This window comes from Mus pahari, chromosome 2, assembly GCF_900095145.1.
Source record: "Mus pahari chromosome 2, PAHARI_EIJ_v1.1, whole genome shotgun sequence".
Lineage (NCBI taxonomy): Eukaryota > Metazoa > Chordata > Mammalia > Rodentia > Muridae > Mus > Mus pahari.
The window spans coordinates 154,833,272-154,853,444 of NC_034591.1; the positions used below are offsets into that span (position 1 = coordinate 154,833,272).

The window sequence follows — 20,173 nt, forward strand, 5'->3', positions numbered from 1 at the left end:
TCTCAATCAAACAATAAATATAACAATCATTGTGAAAAATCAGATCCTTTAATATTCACTAGGAGCCACGGAGACTAAATATTTTCATATCGAATATAACATGATTCATCTATAGCCTTAGAAATTGGAAAAAGCAAAAATAGACGTGATTGACTATGATGGACAGCTTAGTTTAAGAGCTATTGGTAACACGAGAATATTCTCAATTGGTTAATGGTCCTTTGGAGTTCAATTTTATTGTGTAACTCAGCAATAGACCCAGAGCCAAAGTTTCCTTGCCTTTTATGACAGAAATTGCATGAACTGCTAAAAATTATTTCATCTAAAAGTTAGCCTATCTTTGCTAGCTGAAGTAGAAAACATTAAATATTTTATAGGTTAATAAAAAACAGAGTAAATATATTTTGAAGTAGGACATCGAAGCTGCAGCCTGTAATCCCAGCACTGGGGAGGCTGAGGCAGGGGGAGCACCATGAGTCCTCAAGGTAGCCTGCATGTAGAGTAAGACTCTGTCTCAAAACTAACAAACAGAGAGAGAGACTAAATACCTTTTGAAACGGCTCAGAAGTAAGTTTACTTGAGCAAAAGATGAGCTCCCATCTGAGAGAAATGAGATGTTTACCCACAGTTTGCAGGCAGCAACCTTCAAAACCTTCATAGTCCCCATTTCAGTACCACGTAAAAGAAGTGTTTGATAGACAGGGAGTGAAGCCCTGGGTTCAATTGTTGACTCTTCGTCTTGAGCAGTGAACATACTTGTGAACGCCTTGGAAATTACTGACAAGAAGCCCTTAGTTCTTACTGGAAATCTTTGTTCTTAAGGTTCTCCCCCCTCCTCTCCTCCCTGTCCTCCCCCTATCCCTCCTCCTTCCCTCTCCATCCTCCTCCCCTCCCTTCCCTTCTAAAACCTTATTTTTCTGTTGTCATTTGCGTTTTGTTTTTGAGACAGGGCCTCACTAAGGAGCCTTGGCTGCCGTGGAACTCACTGTGCGGACACCAGGCTGGCCTCAAATTCCCAGACATCCACCTGCTTCTGCCTCCCCAGTGCTGGATTAAAGGTGTGTGCCAACAGGCCCATCATGCTCTCTCTTTAGAAGGGTGTACTCCAAGCAGTTGATGTGGCCAAGTTCAGAGCACTGAGAGCACTCGGGTATGCTTGGGACCTGGAACTTTTCATAGCCCAAGGAAGCATCCCTTAGTAAGCAGAGTTGTGGGAGGTGAGGCTGTAAAAAGGAAGGTTGAAACAGAGACCTTTCTCGAACAGTGTGAGCTGTTCTCTGCAGACATGACACAGGAAAAGTGCAGTGTATAGAAACCAGACCTCTAAGAATTATCTTTTACTTTTCATCATAAGACCCAAACATAATTCTCATCCAGTCTGAACACTGATGCTGTCTGCCTTCTATAAGGTGAGAAATCTGTCCCTGAGAGCTAGTCTTCTAACAGAGAGATGTGGGGATGGAAAAGGGTGGGATGGATGGAGTGGGGTGGGGTGAGATAGGATGGGAGGGGAGGGAGGAGGAAGGGAAGGGGTCGAAAAGGTAACTGCACTCAACAGCAGGAACATCATTGTTCAAAAATTTGAAATTGCTTAAGGTAAGACTGTGTTCAGTCTGTTGGAACAGTACAGAGGCGTGCTTGTACTGCCAGCACTGAGGAAGCACGAAGGGGGATCCCTGGAACTCACCTCAGGCCAGTGAGAGAACCTACCTCAAAATGGAGCAGAGGATACAGACCCTGAGGAACAACACAAACACACACACACACATACACATACACACATATACACACACACANACACATACACACATATATACACACACATACACACACACATACACACACACACATACACACACATATACACACATACATATATACACACATATACACACATACATACACACACATACACATACACATACACACATACACACACATACACACATATACACACATACATACACACATACATACACACACATACACACACATATACTCACATACAGACACACACATATACTCACATACAGACACACACATATACTCACACATACACACACATACATACACACACATATACTCACATATACACACACATACAAACACACACATACACACATACATATACACACATATACTCACATACAGGCACACGTACATATACACACACATATACTCACACATACACACACATACAAACACACACATATGCTCACACAGACACACACATACATACACATACACACCACATGAAAATAGAAGGTGGGGGATAAACGAGACCATCAAGGGGGGAACTGGAAATAATCAGAACAAAGTATTTTGACCCATGTTTATGAACATGCCATAATGAAGCTCTAGAAGCTAACTTTATTTTTTTAAAGCATTTAAGTAGTGCGTGTTGATTGCTTAGCTTTCTTTATGAGAAAATAAAAGATATTTTAATAAAAAATTTCAGGCAAATGTTTGTGTTTTAGAGTCTTGCCTATTTAAGTAACTGGCATATAGAGACATTTAAAATATTTTGTGCATGTAAAATAGAAAGAGGCCTCTTTTTGGCTAACAATTTATCTAAATTAGGTAGCACATAACTTTACACTTTCCAAACTATCATACACCTGTATATGAAACTTTATATACATGAAATAAATAAGAAGAGGGAATTTGACTGTGCAAACTACTGAAGGAGGGTATACATTATTCACATTAATGATGGGAAACCATTAAGGGAAAAGAACAGGACAGCTTTCTACAGAAAACCAAGCTGAAAAATGACTTGAGTGGTTTAATTTGCATTTTAAAAATTAATCTAGCAACATTTCCTACCGAATTTTATAATTGGTTCTATAGTTAATTAAAATTTCATTAGTGAGCAGATATGAAAACCGCTGCTTATTTAAAGTATTTATTAATCCTTCTTGGATGGCTAATGAATTAAAGCCTCAAGTGCCTCTGTTTGAAAGTAACCACCCTGCCCATTCATCTACTCCCAGAGAGTAATAAGTTAAAACCAAGAAGGTCCCATATATTTGGTACTATTATTTCTCATAACTAAATTGCAAGGGTAAATTAATTCTGTGGTACTTTCTGAAAAATTAACTACTATTTCAGCTAACATCATTCGCTCTGCTCCAGTCACTTTGGTGATTAAGCTTCTATTTGAATTTCTTTCCACTTAAGCACGTTAGACTTTTGTCAACATTGTTCTCTTTGCCCAAAGGTCTAACCAAAGTCATATCTACAGCATTAACTTTTTTGATCTTTGGGCTCTCCGTAGAATGAGATGCTATGTCACTGTCTGGCGTTCGGATCACATTCCATCACCTGCCTTAAAACATTTCTAAAGAACCCATCCATCAGTAGAAACGTTGGTATTCCTGAGAATACTTAGTGTAATGGTTTGGGTTTGAAGTACTCCCCACCACTGCTACCACCACCCCAGAGGTCCTACACCAAAGCTTTGGTTCACAATGCAGCAATGTATCGAGGTGAGGTCTTTATAGGTGTTTGGCTCATGGGGCTCTGAAATTATTAGGTTGGTCCATCAGCACAGCCACGTTTAATGGATTTCTGAGAAGAGGTAGAAACCTTTGGAGATGGATGGTCTTAGCTGAAGCAAGTAGGTCACTGAGGGTGGGTCCTTAAAGGCTCTCTCTCTCTCTCTCTCTCTCTCTCTCTCTCTCTCTCTCTCTCTCTCCTCTCTCTCTCTCTCTCTCGCTCTTGCTCCCTTGCTCGCTCACGCTAGCTCACTCTTTCTCCTTCCCTCCCCATCTCTCTTAGCACTTTTGCTTCACCACACAGTCCCCACCCTGTGCCATCTCCTCACAGGCCCCAGAAGCCACAGAACTGAGTGACCATGGACTGAAACACAAGTTGAAGAAAACCTTTTTCTCCATTCAGGTTACTTTCTTCACAGTTACCAAAAATAAAACAAACAAACAAAAACAAAACAAAACATCCTGACTAATATATATTTCCATATATGAAATATATGTTTTCACTAGTATATTTCACATATTTCTTAAGAGTGCATGCCCTATCAGAAATGGGTTCAAGCATCTGCAAAGCAAAAGCAGGTAAGAGAGGTGCTGCCGGTTTTGTCAGTGCTGAGTTTTATTCAGATCTGTCTCTATGGTCAGAAAACCATGAGAAACATTTCTATGAGCTTAAGTCCTTTCCTGTTGTGAATGCTTCTTACTGCTAATTAAAAGTCAATTTAGAGAGGCTGCTGTAATTATGCGCATTAGAGTAAGCTTACTAAGCTAAATACAGGAAATGAACTTTTCCCACCTGAAGTGGAAGTTAGACATTTTAGTGACGGGCGTGTAGCTTTTGTAATACACTATTTACACACATACGCATGCATTTACACACATGTGCATGCATTTACACACATGTGCATACATGCTATAACCTCAAATCCTAGATTCATTTAAGAAAACAATCATAATAGCTGTAGTGGCTACAACCACACTCTTCCTGTTATAAAAGGGACTCACATGAATTTGCTAACATATTGTCATTAACGAAACCGCACTGACTGGCAGTTTCTTACCATTCAGCCTATATGGTTGATATAGGTTTCTTTGCTTTGCTTTATTTTGCTTTGCTTTTCTGTTTTGGTGCTGAGCTTGAACTCAGAGCCCTGGATGTGCTGTGGGTAGGATCTTCCACTGAACTACAACCCCAGGCACAATATTCCGTTTTCGTCTATTTCCTCCCTGGTTGAGTTTGAACCCTAGCACCCATGTCGAAGGTTGTTGTGATAGCGAGTGCATGGCGGTGGGGAGGCAGAGACAAAGGGTGCCCTGGAGCTCGCTGACCGCCGGCCTAGCCAAATGAGTGAGTTCCCATTCAGTGAGAGACCCTGTTTCAAAAACATAAGCAGGAGAGCAGTCGAGGAAGAAAGACACATGGTAGCCTCTAACCTCTGCATACACATATAGGAACAGCCTCCTGCACACATGCGCGCGTTTGCCAGAGCTCAAAGATGCATTACAGGATCACAAAGAGAGAACTGAAATCACAGCATAATAAAACACAATGGCTTCATCCAGTGGCCTCACCTCAGAGTCGCTGCGGCAGGGCAACTTTAGCAAAAGCCATCATAGAACTCAATCTCTTCAGTTCTGTCCCTAACCTCTCTTCACCGTGCCGTTAAATAGTATCATTGCCTCATAATGATGTGACCGAGGCTCTCTCCTAGACCATAACTCCAGTTTCTTCATGCATGCTCATGTGCTGGGCTCTCTAGAGATTCCATCTACTGACAGTCCATACTCTCAAGTTCCCTGCTGACAGATGATATGTGAGGTTGACCATATCAGAAGTATTTTAACCAGTTTCTACTCCCATCTTTTTCTCCACCCATAGTTGCTTTACTCACAACCTACCAGAAGTAGAAATACAAATGTCAGGTGTCATTTCTCAAGGCTATTCCCATGTTTCCGCCACTTTCCAAACTAATGGGACCAAATCTATAAAAATGTTGCTTCAGAATCAGAAAAGGGAATTGGAGTGTTTTCCATAATGAGAGTGAAATGGAGCATTCTGGGTACAGAAATGGACTGCATCATCATCGCAAAGAACACCACGGCAAGCGTCCACATGGCAGAGCTCATCCAAGAGCTTTAAAGATGAAAATTGCTCCTTGTTTCCCTAACAGAAGCAAACCACTCCATACAGCACATGGGAGAGCACATCTTGATGGAGGTAAAGCACCACCTTTAACTACGTGGGCTGCTCACGGAACGGAGCAGTTCCAGAGTCCAGTATAAAGCTTACGGGTTAGAGCAGGCAGAGGTGACTTCTGCCTGGGAGGTTCACTAGTTCTGTGAGTCTATGCTGTGTGAGTCCTCATGGGAGAGTTTTGAATGGAAACACCAGGGTGTGGTCTTTTCACCCACTAAGAGCTAAGGGCTATTCAGAAATGCAAAACACTCATGTCCTTACATTTTGACGGACAGGTTATTTACATGGGAGTGGTATGTACCAAAACAACAATAATTGGGAAATCACAAGTGTTTAAGCAAGCAGATCTGCTCAAAAAAACAAACAAAAAACAAAAAACAGATAGTCAGAGAACAGCTGAAGGAGTTACACAATTTATCAGTAAGGTTAAGAGACAAACAAAATCTAAAATGAAACGTTTCCCCTAAGATCTGTGTGTGGGTATATTTAAGCTTTCACCTATCTGGACTTTACTTTGTTAATTTATGTGAAATTGGGATCAAAATACGTTTTCTTGCCTACATAAAGCAGTGATGCCATTAGAGATAAAACCCTCATTTCCAGCACTAGTGTGCACAGCCCCCTTATGGATACACTGATTTCCTATACCTGCTTGTGTCTGTTTTCATTCATCTTTCTGTCGCCCTTCCCATAAGTCCCCATCACATGCTTTCAAAATGTAGCACTGAGATGTTGTCATGGTTTTTTGTCAAAAGGTCTTGACCATCTCAGTGTTGTTATTTTATACTCAATTAACTTTAGAACTTTTGTCAGAATTATTTTTCAATTAAATTGGAGTTATGGTAACTTATCAAGTTTGGAGAAATTGACATTCTCACATTCTTTAATTACTGTGATCTTCAAGACATTGTAAAAATCTTCTGTGACTCAGTTCACTCACATAAACCCTAGGAAGAGTCCCAATTAACACTAGCATACAAATAGTAAGTGAGTTTAAGGAATTTGTTTCCTCTTTAATTTAATTAGGTTTATTCTGCATTTTATTTATTCTGAGAAAGCTACTCATGTAGCCCAGGCAGGGCTCAAACCTGTGCTCAAACATGCCTTCAGACATTTGAAGCCCATGCCTCTACTCCTCAACTGCTAGGATTACAGGCATGCACTGCCATGCCTAGTGTTATTGGATAGTGGGGAATCACACCAAGGCTTCACTGATGACAGGCAAGTACTCTACAAAGTGAGCTGTGTGCTCAGCCTTGAGTCTTGGGCATTCTTAACAGCTAGTAGGTAGAAGAATGGAAACCCTGCCTGAGTCTGCTTGGCATTCAGCCATGATCTTAGTTCACTGCAGAGACCCCCTCTGCTGTCACACCAAGACTTGAGAGGGTGAAGAGAGGAAGGGTTATCACATAGCCCCTGTGATGTCTCTGCATCCAATCTGAGAGTACCGTAAGCTTGTCTTTCCTCTTCTCATCCTCCCATTGCTGGGGTTCCCACAGGTGAATGCAGGGTGCAGCATCCTTCCAGGGATGCATCCATGTGTGGAACATAACTGCAAAAGAGTAGGTGGGTCTGAAGGGGCACACGCAATTTCAGCGCCCAGCAAAGGATGAGCTGCACTGTTCCTGGAGCATTCAAATGCAAGTTTCAAAGACTCCGTGACTTTGGAGCCTATATCTTTAGGTAACTGACACGTTTTTAAATTTCTTTCCTAATGACTACATTAGAAAGGTTTTCTACATCTTGAGTGAATTTTAATACTTTGGCCTTCGTAAAGTTATTCCTGTCATTGACTGCTCCCTTGTGCTGAAATCTCTTAGGAGTTTATTCTTCTCTCCGTTCATTGCTAATTTCTCCTTCTCACTTCCAAGAGCTTTGGTACTCTTTTGTCCAGGTTTTTCATTCATTTATTCTACAAGCCAGTTCTTCTGAATACTTATCACTTTGATTGGGATTCTATTTCTTAGTTTTCTTATTTTTAATTTATACAGTTGTGTACATAGTATGTCCTCACATTGGTATTTCCTAAGACTTTTCGTGTTCCTGTTGCTGTTACTGCATATTTTATCCAATCTTTGAAAATCTTTAAAGACCTGAATGACTGAAAAATTCTTATTGAAATCATAATATTAATACCAATTTTACGTCTAAGAAACAAAGAATAGCTCCTCAATGATCTCTACCTTTCTGGAGACACCTGATGGCCTGCATTGAATGGCAATCATTTTCACAAGTCTAATGATCTTTATTTTTAAGTATGTGCATGTCTATCCTTGGCTATGTGCACGAGGCCAGAAGAGGAAGCCAGATGCTCTGATGCTGCAGTAACAGTGAGCCACCCTCTATGGGTCCTAGGGACCACCTGCAAGAGCAGCACATACTTCTAACCACTGAGCTGCCTCTCCAGCCCTTCATGATTTTTATTATTTATATCAGTTTTACTTAAGAGTTTCCAGCAAAGACGACTGTTGTAGAAAGCATCCAAGCACAAGACACAGAGCTGCAGCAAGCAGCATCCTTATGGGCAGCTAAGCGGGGTATGGGAACCTGTGCCCTTCTTTGAGACCCCTGAGCTCACTGGTGGACTCTGCTTCTGCGTCATCTTGCAAAGCACACCACAGGCTCCGTCCATGTTCAAGGCCCACCCGCTGCTTCAGTTCACGTCCCCACACTTCCAGATACATAACAAAGAACATCATCATACAGCATTCGCTGCAGTTGAGAGGAGAGGGAGAACACGCATTATTTTATTTAACACACTCAGCTAAAGTGGGTTGTCAAAGAACGATGCTCAGAGTCTTCCGACAGATGTAAATGTCCTTTGAAGCAAAAACATTCGAACATTTACTTGCTACATTACTCTACATATTCTCCCACCAAAGCCACAGGATTGAGTGGCACATCTCACTAAGTTGAAAAATAACCACTTTTTCCGTCAAGTCTCTATGCACTTTCCCTTTTTCTCCTTCACACTAGGCTTCTCTAACCCTATCAATCCCACCCAAGGCTTAAGAAAGTTGAAACAGCCTTCCAGTTCCATATCACAGCCTTGCATTCATAGCACTGATGTAACTCCATAAAATAAAGAGTAGTAGATAAAAATAGAAAGCAGCCATCAATGAGCCTGTGTAGTACAGTGATGAATTCCTGGGTGAGAAACCTCATAGGCAGGCGTATTCCTATTTGCAGCGCTGTTTCCAATGAAGTGCTTCTTCCCCAAATGTTTGCAGTGAGATGAGCTGTGGAGAGTAAATGGAGGATTCATGTCAGGCTTTCAGATTCGAAGGAAGACAAATGTTGCAAACAAAGCCAGAAGAACTGAACACCGTGACATTCAGATCTCCCAAAGCGAAGCGTTCCTAAGGAAAAAAATCCATACCGTGCGATACAAATTTAAGTAAGGAGAAAAGAGTGTAATCCTAACCAACAGTTTCTTCTTTGAACATGCAAGGAATTCACTTAAGAAATCCCGTGGCAGAATATCATGAAGAAATCTTCTGAGATTATCTGTAGTATGCTGGTTTGCCAGTTGGGCAATCTGAAGTTCACATTCAGCCACCCGATATTTAACTCTTTGTGTAACACAACATGAAATTCCTTTAGCTTTTCCTCTTTTCCTGGAGAAAAATGTAAAAAAACAAAAAACAAAAAACAAACAAAAAAAAACCACTGAATGCACTTTACACTAAGCAAACCAATTTGAAATTTTTAGCACCTATGTATTTTACAATTTTACAATATACTCACCATGAGTTTTGAAAATTTTGAACTCCCACCATCCTATACAAAACAACCAACAAAATCCTACTACGTTCCCCAGCCATAGGATTTAGAATGCATGCTTGCGCCAAAGCCTCCATCAAGACCATTGCCTGACCCCTCATTTGATGCTGCCTTCCAACCAAGAGGGGTACCAGAATTAGAGCCACTGAAGGAGTTACTTCTGGAACCAAAACCCTGACTCTGGTTGCTGCCCCTGGCTTTGCTATTACGAGAGGGACCTGACTGCTTCTGCTAACTAGCTGACATCATACCTTACTGCTCTGCGGCCTTCTCAGCTGCAGCTTTCATTACTGGATTAATGCTGAAGACTCCAAAGTTCAACCCTCCACCCATATGACCTCCCTGGTTATTTCCCAAACTAGATCCACCACCTCAAATTTTAGCAAACCCACCCCAATCCCCAAGGCCACCTGGAGTGCCACCAAATCTTCCCCTTCTTTCTAACCATCTATGGCTGTTTTGTTTAGGTTCACCATTGGATATATGCACACTGATTCCTTTAATGATCAGATCCTCTCCACAAAGAGATTGTACAACAATATAAATGTAGCCAAGGCAAAGCCCAGAATTGTAAAGGCATCTTTTATTTGCCTGATGTAGTTGTCATCTCAGGGACTTACTGTTAACGAAGCTCACTTTTTGTAGTTCCTTCTGGACTCTGCCTGGATGGTTCAACTCAGCTATTCTGGCTCAAACTGACTGTTCCTCTCCAAGCTGACTGATTCAATCTGGCTTCTCTCAGTTTCTCACTGAATTGCTCTGCTTGGACTCAAATTAACTCTAGCAATTTGTTCTAATCTTCTGTCTCCTTCTTATTCTCTGGCTTCTATTGCCTCTACTGAACTGCAATAGCATTACATCATCTTCTGTTGGTGTTTCCTGAGTGCATCATTCTCATCTTCTGTCACCCATATATCATCAGACTCCTTTGCGGCTGCCATTAAGTGTGAGAGGGAACTGAGGCAGTGAAGGATCTGTTATCAGCCAAGGTGATCTGCTATCACCCCTTCGTGCCCCTCATTTTTAAAGTGTATTATTATTGTATTAACAAAATATACAGCCATGTGCTTTGGGATTTATATGAATAGCATGTTCTTCCTTTTACAAGGTGGTTTTTTTTTTCCTAAATCATAGTTTTAGATCCACCCATGGCTGCTTACAATCAGAGGTTACTTATTTGAACTGCTTGGGAATTTTCTGTGGTTATGTATACTCTATGAGCCACGTACAACTATTCTATAGATGGAAGGACACTTTGCACCCCACATTTTGCAAGCCTGGATGATGTCACAGAGCTCAGTTGTGCCTCCCTTTTTGCAAGAGAGGGAGAGTGGCCATAAGGTGCCAAAGACTAAAAACAGTAATGACAGGAAAGGTGCATCCTCACCTTTAAATAATGCCTATTATTACAAGCTGCACAGTTTCTGCTTTTGAAATATACTGAAGGTTTTCTTGGGTTTGGGCATATGTCCAGATAACATTTTGAGTATGTGCTCCTTTGAAAAATAAAGAGCACTTTCTCTTCCTGAGTTACAAAATCATTTACCAAACTATGAACTCATGATTATTGATCAGGTTATTCAATATTATATATGGTTTTTTGTCTCCTAATCTGAAAGTTTGGGAGAGTGTTAAAATCCTCTACTATATTCTTTAGTGTGTGTGTGTGTGTGTGTATGCGTGCATGCATGTGTGAATATGTGCATGTGTATGGCATGGTACACATGAGGAAAACAACTTGTGAGAATTGATTCTTCCCTTCCACCATGTAGATCCCAGGTCTTCAGTCTTGCCAGCAAGCGCAGTTACCAGTTCAGTCATCTTGCTTGCCTAAGATCCCCTGCTATTTCATTTGTGTGTTCTGTTTTATACTTTTAACAAAATCTGGAGATATAAATTATATTTTATTACACTAGAATACTTTGTTTCGACTTGCATGTATTTACTGACATTGTGAACTAACCACTTTGTTATAGTTTCTACTGTTATCTGCATATTGTGACTAACATCATCCTTTACATTTGGTTTTAATCTGCCTGCTATATCTCTTTGCCTCTGTTTAATTTCATAATGATATGTTCCTGCATGAAGCAAGTCTCTCAGCTAAAGAAAAATTTCTCCATTAGATGGAACCTTATTAATATGGAGATTTAGTCCACTTATATTAACTATCATAATTGCTTCTTTTTCTTAGTCTTCAACCAGGTTATTCTATCCATTCTTTTCCTAGTTTCCTTATTATTCTCTGCAGAAATTATTTTAAAAATCAGTTTGTTCCTACTCATAAATCTGATAAAAGATTTGCAGTGACCTATATTAAATTAACATCCACCCTCATCAACAGAGCAATATGATTTCATTTTTCCTTTTAAAAGTAAAAACTCAAACTCTACGTGTCTGTCTTTCTTTCTAATCCCTCTACAATTTACTGGGATAATAATAATTATTATTCTAATACCACCAATAAAATGGCTGTTTATTGACTACTTGCCTAACTTATAACAGTTGCTGTTATATGTTGGTTCATTTTACCCATCCCACAACCCCATGAACTAAGTGTGATTCTTGTTCCCCAATAAAATGTGAAAATAGTGCAGCAGAGAGTTTAGTTTGCCTTGCTATAGAACCTACTCTGGGTCAGGGACAGCCTTGGAACTGTTACTTTGGAATCAGACCCACACGCTTAACTACTATTCTGAAATGAGCCCGTGGGAGTTGGCAACCCGTTGTTCTGTTTGATTGTCTAGATCACAAGAGAAAGTTCTGTATTTAATTTCATGTGTTTAACTAGTTATTATAACTGGCTTGATCAAACACCTCATTCATGCTCCTAGTCAGGTACTACCTTCTTACCTTCTCACCCTTGGCTTTCATATCTAGAATGACAGATAGTATCATATACAATATATAATAAAATACTAGTGCTCGGCTAACCTCCTCTTCCCCTCCCAGACTGAGATCATCTCTCACAGTTACCCTCATCCACCCTTGCATACAACGCCCTTGTTTATCTTCCCCCTTCACCTTCTCCACTGGAATGTGAGCTTCATGGGGAAGTGTGCTCACAGCTACATCCCAAGTACCTCAAACAATGCACAAGACACAATCCTCATGTGACCACTGAATGAGTAAAAGGGACCATGACTGGCTCTGCTCACCCCAGAGCCCTCATGTGGTTAACTGCATCACTCCCTAGCTTAAGTCTGATGCACTTTTCCTTCTTCTTGCAGAGCTGTTGACCATGGGTCCACAATGAAAATGTCCAGTTATAACATTATTTAATGTACTTTCCCCTAGAACTATGTGTCTTTTTGCCATTATCTTATAATGGCCTACTTAGAAATCTCCCATAACAATGTAAAACCAAATGTGGTGTCTGAAAAGTTCATCCACTGAGATGCAAATGAAAAAAAAAAACATAAATGTCTTAAAGTATTTTGTAAGAGAACCCAAGATAATGCCCCAGCTCACAGTATCATCAAGGCCAACCTGGGCTACATGGAGATCTGTCACTCACAGTACCATCAAGGCCAACCTGGGCTACATGGAGATCTGTCACTCACAGTGCCATCAAGGCCAACCTGGGCTACATGGAGATCTGTCTTTAAAAAAAAAACATGAGAGTGAGGATATCAAAATATTAGAATGGCAAAAGTCTAAATAAAACACATAAAATTCATAAGATTTTGCTGAAAACAGTAGTTAAAATAATATATAGCTTTTTAAATGATACCATCCTAAATCTTAAGAGTAAAGTCAAATAAAGTTGGAAGGAAAGGCAGGTGAAGAGCAGAGACAAGCACAGGTGGGGAAAGACAAAAATCAGTACAGATTGATCGGCATAATTGAACTGGAAGAATCAGCACGCAGGTTCAATCTATTCACTCCAGTCCAGGGATGGGGCAACCCTCAGCTCTCACCCACCTCTGGCTTCTTCCTGGTCAGCTAGACCTTGGGATTAGAGGAGACCTTTCTTCTATACAGTCTTTGGCAGGAGCCCCTGGCTATGGATTTCCTACACTAAGTAAGATCCTGGTCAACAGGACATGACTCCTGGGAGAACAGGAGTTGTCAGTTAAGAGGGAGCTGTGTACAGTTACCTGTGCTCCTCTTACCTCACCTGCTGACCTCTGTCCTGAGCCGGGGGGGGGGGGGGGGCATCCAGCCCAGAATGAAGAGCACCTATTTTTTTGTCTCTGAACATCTTGACTGCTTGTGGCCATGGCCTTCTTTAATAAAGCAAGAGGCCAGGCAAGTCAGCGTGGACATGGTTTTCCAATCCAGTCTTATGCATCACGGGTGGGTAACTATTTCCCAGAGGAACACCCAACACCATTGACAAATGCTAGGTCAGGTGAGATGAATCATCACTTAAAAGGTCATTAAGAGCAGGACATGGCAATCCCAATATATGCGATGCTAAGGCAGGAGGATCATGAGTTTGAAGCCAGCCAGAGCTACATAGTGAATTCAAGTCTAGCCAGGACTACATAGTGAGACTGTCACCGTCATCATCATCATCATCATCATCATCATCATCATCATAAGGTTAGAGCGACAAGCTCAGTAGTTAAGAGCACTTGCTGGTCTTGGAGGGGGGCAAGTTCAGTTCCCCATACCTACATCTAGCTGCACACCACCATCTCCAAAGGATTCGATGACTTCTTCTAGCCTCTACAGGCACCCACGTGTGTGTACACACACACACGAACATACACATACCTATAAATAAGTGATATAATACATTGTATAAGTCATTTAAATAGTGCCAAATATTCTCAACTCTAACACTGATCCTAACTGGAGGACCAAATGGCATTGATAACTGTTTACAAAATCAGAACTTCTAACCAAGTAACAAAAATGACCACATAGATGAAACCAATGAGACAAAATGCTACATAGTATCACCTTGCCACAGAACAGTTGCTAAGCTTTGCTACATTTTCAAAATTAATAGAACCCCAATAATATCCCAGAATCACTCAGAACTAAACAAGAAAAAGCTTTCATGTGAAGCAAGCACTGCTTTGGTTGCAAATTCTAAAAAGGAAATGCCAGAAAAAGTTTCTTAGACTAATCTTAATCATTCCAGTATCAAAACTGCCAGTGGTCCTGCTGGGACTTCCAATCAATGCATCACAGTGAAATTAATCAGTGTGACTCACCACATTAGCAAAGGACATTGCTGACAAAACTCTAATATTGTCTAAATGAAAATTTTCAAGAATCATTTTTAACTGACCTTCAAAGGGTATTGCTATTTCGGGTTATATTTTTATTGCTGAGTATACACAGTCTGTGGGTTTGAATCCCAGTAACACACACATGCACACAGTTCAAGTTATATTTCACATACTGAATACAGATTTATTTAAAAAGAACTATGAATGAATGGAGAACATTTAACCTTTCTACTTATATACTAGGAATTACTGACAGATCATGTATTAATGTTTTAGAAGAATGCATCATTATTTTATGTATATGAGTGTATCTGTGTGTGTTTGTGTATCACATGTATGCAGTGTTCACAGAGGCCAGAAGAGGACATCAGAACCCCTGGAGTTGAAGTTACAGATGTCTATGAACTGCCATGTGGATGGTACTACTCCTAACCATGGAGTCATCTCTCCAGCCACCCACGTATCAATGTTACTTCATTATTTAAACAAGGGGGAAAAGGGGGGACACATGTAAGAATGGGATATAAATAAATCAGATCTTTAGTTAGAGTGATATGTTCTTAGGAAGACAAAAGCAAAATTCAAGTGATAGAGCTACTACCAGGGACAACAGCCCGCCAAGTTCTAAGTCACAAGCTGAATTGCATCTCTTATGAAATGATCCATGATTAGCATAACTGAAAGACAAAATGAATTTCACTGATAATAAACATCAACATATTAAAATAATAAAATGTTCATTTAATTTAGGTCACTAGGTTTTGGTCCTTTTGTTTGTTTGTTTTGAAACATGACAAAAAAAAAGACTTCGAAAGCTGTCACCACATAATATAATTCTGGTTGGGAATGTTAATAGAGAGAAGGCCAATATCCACTGGTTGTTTTATAAATTGAATTAATGACAATAATAAATTGTATTCATGACTTAATTTGTGGCATTTTTATGGAATGGGCTTTAACTCTGCTTTTTTGCTTAATCTAAATTCAATTCAAACTCCCACTTTATAGACAAGGAAATTAAGGAAGAGTAAGAGCAAACACCATAGTGGTTTGAGTGGGAAATGTTCCCCATAGAGCCCTGTGTTTGAATACTTTATTCCCAGCTGATGGTGCTGTTTGGGGAGGTTGCAGAACCATTAGGAAGGAAAGCCTTGTTTAGAAGAAGTGGGTCACTCAGGAGAGGGGGTGCGGGGAAAGGGAGCAGGGCTTGGAGTTCCACTTGTTCACTTTCTGAGTAAGTATGCAATGTGGCCAGCCAACCTCCTGCCTCTGCCTGCCTGTCTTTCTGTCATGATGGACTCTATCCCTCTGTAACAGTAATGCAAAGGTACAGCCTTCTCTCTTAAGTTGCTTGTGTCTGGGTATTTTATCACAGCAAAGATAAAAAGAACAAGATAGAAATTTGGTACCAAGAAATGGAGCCATTGTTATGTGACAAGCTCGACCTTGTGGATCTTAGGCCTTTAGTTCTGATTTGCTGGAGGAATGTGGATGACTTCGGAATTCTGGGCTCCAAGATCTTTCAAATGCTGTAGTCTGGCAGATTGAAAAGTATCTTTTGAGAATATCTTCAAATTCCAGCCAGTCACATGATTAAGAAAATACTTCATCTATGATTAGTATATCAGTACCATCTGACAGAGGCTGAACTCAAATGACCTTCCAGGCATCTTCATATAAACTGGTAGCAACCCTCCCCCACCCCCCAATAAAGGACCAATGGCAAACTGACATCATCTCTGGGTATGCAACAGGGCTAAAGGATCCAAGACAGCTTCTCTCCAATATCAGTATGATAAATGTGGCTAGAAAGGTTAAACCTATAGAGCCAGTCAGCAGAACTACAGGCAGCTTCTCCATCATAGAAGCCTCATGGCATTAATAAATGCCCCATGGTGGCTGGTCAGTCTCAAGGAATGTCCTCCAAGGAAGGAAGTGGAGCTGTCATTTTTGGAAGGCCATTGCCAAGATATGGATATCATTTACTTCTGCCATATTTGATTGATGGGGTACTAGCCTGGTTCTGCTTCTGCCCTTGGGGTATCCAGGCACCATTGCACAACAGGCCTGGCATGGAAGGAATGGACCTTATCTTCTATTGAGAGTAACAAAGGCTATATAAACCTTGGGGAGTGGGTAGGTGTGTGCAGGGTGAGTGCACGTTATTGGCTGGTGCTGAGGTGCCTGGAATGCTTCATTTGCATGGAGAGGCATTCTAGGTGCTTGCTCGACATGATTTTATAGGGAGAAAGGAAGGTAAGTCTGCTCTTTGGCCACTAGGCTATACAACTACCCCAAGGGTGGCAGAGGTGGGGGCTCACATGGTCTACATGAGCTGGGACATGCAGGCCCAGAGGAAGGAGGAAACAGTCTTACTCCTGCCGATCTCAGGACAAGATTTTTGGGGTTTAGACAGACACACTGCAGCCTCACTCTTGCTCCAGACAGATTCCCCCAGTCACATGACTTTCCAGTACAACATCCCCCCCTTTCGTTTTATAATGGGGAGATGACATCATGGTCACCATCCTTTATCTTGGAAACAGTTTGGTACTGAATCAGAACCTGATTGGCAGACACTTTTGCAATGCTACTTATTTACCATGTTAGAAATTGGATGGGACAGGGTGCCAGGAGGGGTAGGGCTCCAATGACCAGTATGGGGCCAAGGAGGGGGAGAGGCCAAGCCACCAGAGGGTTTGCGTGCCATGAGTATCAGAGTTGGGCACATAGTGTGCCTGGAGATCTCAAAGGAGATCTGTGAGCATTTGTAAGTTTTGTTCCTCCTGATTTTGTTTCTCTGACATAGAAACAGTATCTCTCCCCAACACAAAGTCTCAGCAGTCATTAAGTTCAGAGCTCTCCGGTTTGGGAGAACAACCCACACTAAGGAAGTCATCTGTAGCTGGAGGGACCCAAGACCACCTGTGGTGGAAGCCATGGTCTGGTCAAGCTTGTCCTGGAAGCTGTCAGCCAGGTGTTGTGCCTGGTCCTTTTGCTCTCAAACACACAAACTTTTAAGGTCACACTGTGGGCACATTTCTACATTAACACATGTATGGAATGTGAGGTCTGCAGGAACCGGCTCATGATGAGTCCTTGCTCTGTATTTGAGCAGGCGAAAGGCATCAAACTTTATAAGTCTGCTTGGACTGCACAACAAAACTGTAATAAATATTTTCATCTACGCCATATGAAAGGATAGCATATGATAATAAGTCATGAGGACCAGATAGCCAAAGACGTTTGTTGGCTATGCAGAGGCACTTGTGTCTCATCTGGTCTCTTGAGCTGTTCCCACGTAAAGGGAACAGAATTTCCATCATCTGTTTTGTTTGTTTATTTGTTTGTTTTTGTTTGTTTTGGAGGGGGTCCTTCTTTCATGTCTGTAGCCAAGATTCTCAGGAGGTCTTTTCCTGATCAAATCTAGTTTTTATTAGCCTTGAAGGAATCCACAGCTTTTTGTTTCCTGTTGAAACAAGAGAAGAACTTCCTCTTCCTCAACTCATCTCTTGGCTTTTATTCTGAGGTCTAACATATTCTTAAGATATATGTGCTGATTTAACTCAGATGCCCTTTCCAAAAATCTAGTGATTTGTTTGTTTGTTGATTAGGTTTGTTTTGCTTTTGCAGCTGTGTTACCCGTGTCATTGACATTTAAGAAATTCCGAAGTCATTGAAGCATCATTTATCACACCTGCTTAGAGTAGCTGAGAAAGGAGACACCATGCTAACCTATGTGACCTGTGTAGAGAAGCCAAGAGACGTCTTGCTAAGAGACAACATTTTGCGGGGAGTGGAGGTGTTAAATGCTCTTAGCATTCAAAAGGTATCAGAATTTTTATAAAGGGGAAGCCAGAGGTGTCAGAGTCCCTGGAACTGTAGTTAGAGGAGGTTGTATGACCTGGCATGGGTAGGACTGAGAATCGAACTCAGATCCTCTACAAATGCGTCAGATTCTCTTAACCACTGAGCCACACCTCCACCCTGTGATATCTTTTACTGTTAATTCAATGACATAACCCCTGGGCAGCAAGCTATATGAGCTGGTACTGCCAAAACATCCCCAGAAATAAGAGTCGACACCACAACAAGCCAGAGTTTTTGAAGAATTGAAGAGAAGGGGAGAAAAACCCCACAAGCAAAGAAAGGCACTGTGCAAGCCTAGAGGCAAAGCGGAGCCCAGTGCAGAGCCGGCAGACTCACGACTCTAGTAGCACAGCTGTGATGTGCAAGGTGTTATAGCTTCAATTCTGCCCTGTAGGCAAACCTTGAAGTCTTAGCTTCAAGGAGCTCCAAAGACAATCACATTTGGAAATAAGGTCCTTGTATATGTGATCCATTCAAATGAGGAAACGCAGAAGCAGAGTGGGCTCCTTGCCCCATATTCTGTTGTCCTTCAGAAGTCTGGGAAGAGATACACAGCCTGTGACAAGGCTACGTTAAGGCACAGATGATGTGATGCTTCCAGAACCATGAACTACTGCAGCAAGCCAGAAAGACCCCAGAACACGGTGAGAGGCCACTTCCTCACAGGCTGCAGGCATCCAACCCCAAATCCTCCACTGGGCAATCAATTCTTGTTGTTTGCGCTGTTCAGCCTGTGTCACTTTGTGACAGCATCGCTGGAAGCTAATCTAACCCCACGTCCACGTGAGCTCATCTGAGTGCGTTTGTCTCCTGAAAGCAATTGTAACAGAAATCCAAGTAACCTGGTGTCTACTCACTGCACAGAGCTTAGGGAGCACCCTGCCAGAACCAGGGCTCTGCTCAGAAATTTATTTTTAATCTCCTCCGGGGCAGAGATAAATGAACAGGCAAAGTTTAAAAGTTCTCTTCTAAGAACATGATGAAAATAGTTTTAGCCAAAAAAAAAAAAAACAAAAAAAAACCCTTCGAGAGCCTTCGGGAAAGATACTCAATAAGGCATGCGCAGATGCTCAGTATCTCTCTGGAATATAGTCACCAGATGCATAAGTCATTTTTCCATGCAATTTCTGTCCATTGCCCCAATAAAAACTAGAGGATATATTTTAAAGCATCTTTAATTTTAGATCAGAGGAATAGATTACTTTTTCCCCCAATAAAGCGAACTAGCAAGGCTGTGCTGTCTGCACGTTTCAAACCTGGGTCTGTGGTCTTCAGTCCCAAGTGTGTGCCTCTGGGCTACACTAAAGCTGTGCACTCTGAACATTCCGATCCAGAGCCGACTGCTGCTCAAGCCTTTTCCCTTCCTCAGCGCCACAGATACCGGCAGACACCCCCACTGAAAGCCCTGTCTGCAAATCTTTAACCAACAGACTCCCAGATACTGGAATTTCTCAGAGGCAGAAGTGAGTCTGCAACCTCAAGTCCCATCAAAGGGCCACCCCTGGTTACTGACCACTTCACCCCTCTTCCCCACCAACTTCCCTGTTGCATACTGGGAAAGCCTGAATGCAGGCTTTACAGAAAACTTAGTAACGGAGAGGGTGCAGTTGATATGGCCCCCTGGAGAAAATCGAGGTAGAGCT

General features: G+C 41.5%; 1 pseudogene; it reads right to left on the reverse strand.

The window, feature by feature from the left end:
- Window positions 1–9,498: 9,498 nt before the first annotated feature.
- On the reverse strand, window positions 9,499–12,348 carry LOC110316952 (annotated as a pseudogene).
- Window positions 12,349–20,173: the final 7,825 nt, after the last annotated feature.